This window comes from Cryptomeria japonica, chromosome 3 (assembly GCF_030272615.1).
Source record: "Cryptomeria japonica chromosome 3, Sugi_1.0, whole genome shotgun sequence".
In the NCBI taxonomy this organism is placed as follows: Eukaryota; Viridiplantae; Streptophyta; class Pinopsida; order Cupressales; family Cupressaceae; genus Cryptomeria; species Cryptomeria japonica.
Genome location: NC_081407.1, coordinates 696,168,124 through 696,175,287, shown reverse-complemented (window position 1 = coordinate 696,175,287; position 7,164 = coordinate 696,168,124).

Sequence of the window (7,164 nt, the reverse complement as noted above, 5' to 3'; positions counted from 1 at the left end):
GAAGAAATTCACTAAATCCTCTATGCCATCCCTTAATAGCATTATTGGTTTCGGGAATATCATCCGAAATAGCCAAATAGAAATTCTAAATTGCAGTTGGAAACTTGGGTGATTGTCTGTTGCCTCTTCTGGTTGGTCCATCAATCTAGGAATCTTCAAAATAGTCAATCATTCCTTCCAAATTATCCTCTTGTTCTGTATCATAAGGATATTGTAAAAGTGTTTCAAATACATCAGTTACATCTATCTGAGGCATGAAAGCTAATGCAACAAGTTTTTTTGATCTTAAATGCAAAGACTTCATAGAAACTATAACGTGTTTCTAAAACTTCTTCTTGAACTTTCCTCCACAAGCATTGAGAGAAATAGAAAAAAACATCCCCAAATATCGACATTTGGAAAAACATTAGACATCACTCTCACAAAACCTTTCTCAAAATCAATAAGTATACTTTTAAGATTTAGATTAGGTTGAATCTATTTTAATTATTCGAGTACATGTGTACAAGTAGTTCTTGTTTTGTTAGTCATAAGAATATAAGCTAGTGGAAATATTGCATTAGTTTTCAAGCCATGAATCATGTACAACTATTGAAAAAAACTTGGCACTATTTTGAAGTCACCATCACTAAACTAGTTTTCAATTTTTTTTCGTAACTACAAATTCTGTGGTGGTGAGTATTAAAAAAGATTCTCATCATTACTATCGTGAAAAATAAACTTTTCCCCTCTATAAGTAATTGTAAATTCAACTGGTAACATAAGAATTGTTGATGTCTAAGGATTTGGTGGTGGTGCTTCAGAATTTAATCTTTCTCTTTGAATCATTCTAGATAATACGTTAGCCATCAATAATGCTCCCATTGTGAGAAATGAAATTTTAGAGCATGAAGTAACAATGATATTTCTTGTAGAATCTTGAGTTAAACATGCCATGCCTTTCATTTCATTGAATTTTTGTTTGAAAGTGATCATCTTAGGTTTCAGAGCTTGATTATGTTCTATACTACTTATTACATCATCAAATTCTATTTCTATTGTACTATGGTAGTAGCTTGAACATTTGTTTGTGAAATAATCCGTACAATGCTAGATAATTTTATTCGTACTTCATTGATAAAGAAAAAAATGTGCAATCGTTTAAAACAAGTAATTTCTTGTCTTTTTGGCATATTAAAAATTGAAGAGGCATCATCACTGATATTTCAAAAGAAAATAGCACGCACTCACTGACTAAAGATATCATCAACACTGATTAATAGCATGCACTTACTAAATGTAAACAATTATCATGTGTTGGCTCTTGTTTCTACCATGGATTATTTTGGATCCAAGGTAATTTAGTGAAGGGTTATTGTGAAGATAAGATATTATTACCCGAAGATGTTTTGTCATTGGGTTATTATGATTGGGTTATTGTGTCATGGGTTATTTTGTCTAGGTTGTTTTGATAGGATACTATGACAATCCTCTACTGGATGATATTTTTTCATTTACTGCATCACCTACCTATAAGGTGTCAAAGTGATTTCTATAAATTCTAGATGATAAAATATAACTCTCCAATACAATAAATCTAATCCCTGTCATGGTCTCCCACATGAGTATACATGTGCTTGTTGTTTGTCGAGTGAAATGTACGTAGGAAATCTAACTAGCATAGAATATGCTATTTTCTAAAATAAACATACCTAGAGGAAAGTCCATGTCATCAAACTCTTCCCCTCATAATACACATGTTTAGAAAGATCATGATAGGCATTTGCAAGCATACTCCATCCCCATGCAAAAATTTTTGGACTCTCCTCCATCCCACATATAGTATGAGCAAGGCCTCCTAAAAGGTGAGTGCCATATGCATATGGTGTGATAGCTAGAGGTATAGCAATGATGAATATCCTCTAGAGAAGAGGAATTTCTCTAGTAGTATATAGAAGCCACCACATAAAAATCCAACCTCTCATGTCTTCGAGTGTGGCTCGTGAAATACAATATATCTGGTCCACCACTATATTGATAGGACAATATAGAACCTCTAGTCTCATAGTATAAACTTGTATTAAAAGTAAAATAATGTGATACACATCCAGCAGTGTTACCATCATATCTCTCATCAGATGATGTAACATAGAGTTATTTGCATCCAACCACTCCATCAAAGCCATGAGCATCACATCATTTTATCACATACTATGCATTCAATATACCCAATCAATTCCTATTTCTTAGATCAACATTTTTTCCTCTAAAGAAAGCTATACTATTTGACTTTGGAGATATGTGTAACTTTTGTTGCTTGTATGCTCTTGTATCACAGGAAGAGCATACAAAAATAACAATCTATTAGTTAGATGAGAGGGGGGGGTGAATCAGATAACCTCAATTATAATTACTCTAATCAGATTCAACCTCAGTAGCATTTACTTGATATGCAACTTATGACTGTAAATCATTCAAACTCATAAACAGATAAACATGAAACATTAAATCACATTTGACACGAGATTTAACTTGGAAACCCTAATAGGGAAAAACCACTGTGGGATTTCAGATCCTCAAGAAAATATACTCTTCTAGAGTTTGCTTGGTTAAAAGCAAATCCTATTAAATATTACATACACATTGCTGGATGTGACTCGGTCAAGGGATTTCCCTCAGATCTGTTAGAAGTGACCTTGTCAAAGGAATTCAAACACTCATTCAGAATGTTACCTTCCAAGAGGATTTACAAATAAGACTGTTAAGTCCACTTGGTTAAGAAATTTCCTGTCACTTACAAAAATAAATAACAGTAATAAAATATATCTGCAAATTCACATCTAAAATGTTAAAGAAAATTCTATGTGCTCAATTTTCTCAATCTTGTCATAAGACTTATCTTTCTCCTTGCTGGGCTTCTCAATCTATTCTTCAATCAGATCTTCAATCTTCTGTACTCGGTAATCACCTCTGTAGCATCACTGTGCTTCAGTTTTCTCGCATCCTTTGTTCATCAACATTACTTTATCTATAAGAAAATCCCCAACCACTTAATCTCCTTAATCACATTTCCCATGATTAATCTTAGCCATCAGATCTTCAAACTTGACTAGGTTCATTGTATCCTTCGATCTGAAAAATGTTTTATCTTGCCTTGAAACTTGTAAACCTTTCTTGGTACTTGTGCTCGGTTAGGACCTTTCAATCTATGCTGTAGATCTTACTCTTGAATTTTAATTGCCGTTGATCCTTAACAAACTTCTTGCATGACATTCCTATCTTCAATAAACCTCCAGCTCATTGGTATCCTTCATTTAATAATGTATACACTTATTTAATGCATTCTGTTACTGCTCGGTTGATACTCTGTTAATTTGGAACTTTACTTGGTAGACATTCTCTTCTCAGTGACTTTTACTTTCATTAACCAACACTGGTAACCTAGGAGTTTACCGACTAGCTCCTTGCTTGGTAAAATAGAATAGTATCAAACCTTTACTCATTCTATTACATGAAATCTTTTCCACTTCTTGTTCAGTCTTCGAATACATATATATAGGATATCAAAACAATCAAAACATCATAATCTCATCACTGTCTAACTCCGTAATAGTTGCCCATTGAATAACTTATTACTCCCCTTCATTTTCACATTCTTTCTGTGTCACTTACCGACATGTTTATAATCATCAAAACATAGTCTTTAAGATATGGCAACATCATACTGAATCAGAATCAATTGCTTGACATCAATGACAAAATAATAATATTAAGACAGTAATCATCCTTTATCAATTATATCATTCATCTCCAACAACCTTCTCAATATCATAAACCATTAAACTTATTGTAATGCCAACAATCTCCCAACTTATTATAATGCCAACACAATCAACAATTTTTATCATCATTTCTAGCATTAAATAATTCTTCTTTTATCACATCACTACTGTAACCACAATATGGCTCATGGTGTCCTTTGGGACCATGAAACCCATGTGGGACAAAGGTTCCCAGATGAGACCATTGCATCCATATGGGCCTATGGAACCTAGAAGGGACCATGGAGCTCCCATATGGGAATATGGTTCCCATGTGGGTCTATATGACCTTGATTGGACCATGATTCCTAGTATGAGGGGGTCCTACATGACAACCTAGGGATATATGTAGAAATCAATTGTAAGAGATTTGGATGTCCTACCTTGTGCATATGTTCACCCTCCTCAACCAATTCCCTTAGGACCTCTATACTTATTTTCTTATGTATTCATCTATTTAGAATCATGACCTTTGTAGATGCCTCTACATTAAAGACAAAAACATGAGTAAGACAAGCAAATAGTAGAATTTAAAAAAATTTAAAGGTATGTTTCTCTAAAACTTTAATTTTGTATAAGTCACTAATCCTTTTATATCTAAAGTTTGAGAAATTTAATTTTCTTTCAATTTATTTTGTTGGTATCATTATTTAGTCATATTTATTCCCAAATGATCTTCAAGTAGTTTTTATTTCAATTAGAACCTAGTTGAAAGAATTTGTCATCACATATCCTTCAAAGTTTGATGTAGTAATCATGATACTCTATTTATACATCCTAATAAGAAAGCGAAAATAGGGGGTCATATAGCTACCCTTGGAATTTCACCACTCTTAGTAAGCATTATAGGTGATTTTAATTTTAATTGACAAATTGGTTTTCTAGAATGTTGTTCCTAACATTGTAATGCAGGTAGAGCTACAGTAGGGTGTTCATTTGACACCTTTGTAAATATCCTTTTTACATGAATGTATTCTCTTCCATACTTTATCTTTCATACGTACATAAATTATACACCTTTAATTAGGGTGTTCAATTTCACACTCTTCTAACATTCATTTCAATATGCCTCATTATACTATGCATTATAGGACCTTGATATTGTAGTGTCGTAAATTGTACACCCTTAATTGGGTAGTACAATTCCACCCTTATGTTAGCACCTACCTTACTCTATTTTTATGTTGCATTTCAAATTCACTTTAAGAATTTAGTTAATTAATTTAGTTAAATCTAAGGTCTTTTTCTATCACTCTACACATCCTAAAATTGGGCCCTTTACCCTAAGTGTGCCCCTTTTTATTTTATTCTCCCAATTAATCATTTCATCAAATACCCTAATTGTGTCTTATTTAGACCTTCAAGGCTCGATTTCACATATCTAGACATCTCAAATTCCCACATACTCTTTAAATTCGCTCTAAAATCACAATATCTTGCTTCTCTAGAAATTTCACGAAAAGTTGGTCAGACTGTGTGTTCGGACCATGTTGGTACCAACATGGACCATGGTCCCAGCCTTTTCTCCCCAAATTTAGGGAGTATTTTCTGGTGGTATATTAATATTCAAATCCAAGAGATTGTCAAAAAATATTATTTCTAAGTTGGCCTATGACTCAAATAAAAGTTAGGGTCTCCTACATAAAGCCTTCCTTTCCTCATTTGAAGGATCCAAGATCTAGCAATTTAAGGAGCCTCTTGTGAAGTGAAAGTACAGGTTATGTGAAGTCTACAATAGTAAATCAAGTATTCATCAAGTGTTTATCAAACCTTCATCTATCATTTTCAACATCCATTGGGAACTCTAAAGACATTTAAGAATAATAGAAGATCACTGATTGATGATTGGCTTGCACCTCTCCCTTAGGGTTTGGTATGGTTTCATGTTATTTTCATGTCTTTGCATGATATTGATTTTCAGATTTATATTTGTCCTTTAGATCTCTAGTTCATTTGTGATTTGAAGCATTTACATTTATATTTACAATCATTTAGGGTAGAACTCAAGATTATTTATTACTCTCATTTAGGATCTTCCATACACACAAGATGTTGGAAACTAATAACACTGAGGGGGGGGGGGGAGGCTGAGTCAGTGTTATACTAGAATAGTAGATTTTAGCCTTAACAAAACATTCATACACCAACCGGTATACTGGTATAAAAAGAATTGAAAGAAGTAAGGCAACCAATAAGCCAAACAAATGTAAATGAGAATGATAACATACATATTTATATGTGGAAAAACTCAAAGAGGAAAAACCACAGTGCGCTTTGTGACCCATAATATCAATCAATTGGCCATATGAAGAGATATTACAATATATGAGGGGCCTGCACTTGCAGGAAGGCTTACAGCCTAGAGCACACTGCTCAATCACAATAGGAGCCTCACTGACTACATATAATTATAGACAACAATCCAAAGAAGTGTAAACTACTAAGATAGCATCTCCTATGCCAGAATACAGTTCTGGTTTAAGCTTTGCCTGCTCCAGTTAAAACCCTAAATCCTTTTACTATAATAACCCTTACAATAAATTCCTCACATACATAATCACTCTGAATAAATTTGCATCATATTACATTTACATATCCATCCTAAGTTATTCCCATATCGATCACAAAATGATCTATCAAACTGACCTATATACCCTATACAACTTTTATGCCTTATGTCGGCTTACAAAGATATATACAATATCATATTACATGTTGGCTAGATAACATAAATGTATAAACATTAAAACAAATTTTTGATACCAGAGATAAGATATGTTGGCCTCCAATACCAATAACCTTTACTATACCATGTCGGCCTGCATTGTTGGTGACCAAAGAAATCTTCTATCTTGTTGGTGCCAGTGTAGAATCTGTGAAGTGCCTGTCGGTAAACCATATGAAACTAGAACCCAAAATCATGTTGCCATCAATGACAACATAGTGAAACCAACCAATAGAGTGTCAATTGCCAACAATCTCCCCCTTTGGCATTGATGGCAATACTCATGTGAAAAATGGTCATGGTTTCATCTATCGATTTCATCCTGCCCTGCTCCCCTTAAGCTAAATATGCAAAATACTCAATATCTCCAAAAACTCCAAAAAATTGGTAACTCCCCCTAATATATGCAACTCTTTCATTCTTTTTCACATGTATACTACTCCCCCTTTGACATCAATGCCCAAAAATTGTAAAAACAATGCCAAAGAATAATAATTGTACACTGAATACCTCCAAAAAAGTCTTACCAGAGCTTGACCAATTTCAAGATTTCCAGATAAGCTTTCTCCAATAATTCCACATAAGTATCCCAACTGGTTTTGAATGTGTAGGAGATAGATACAAGTCCACTCAATAAAT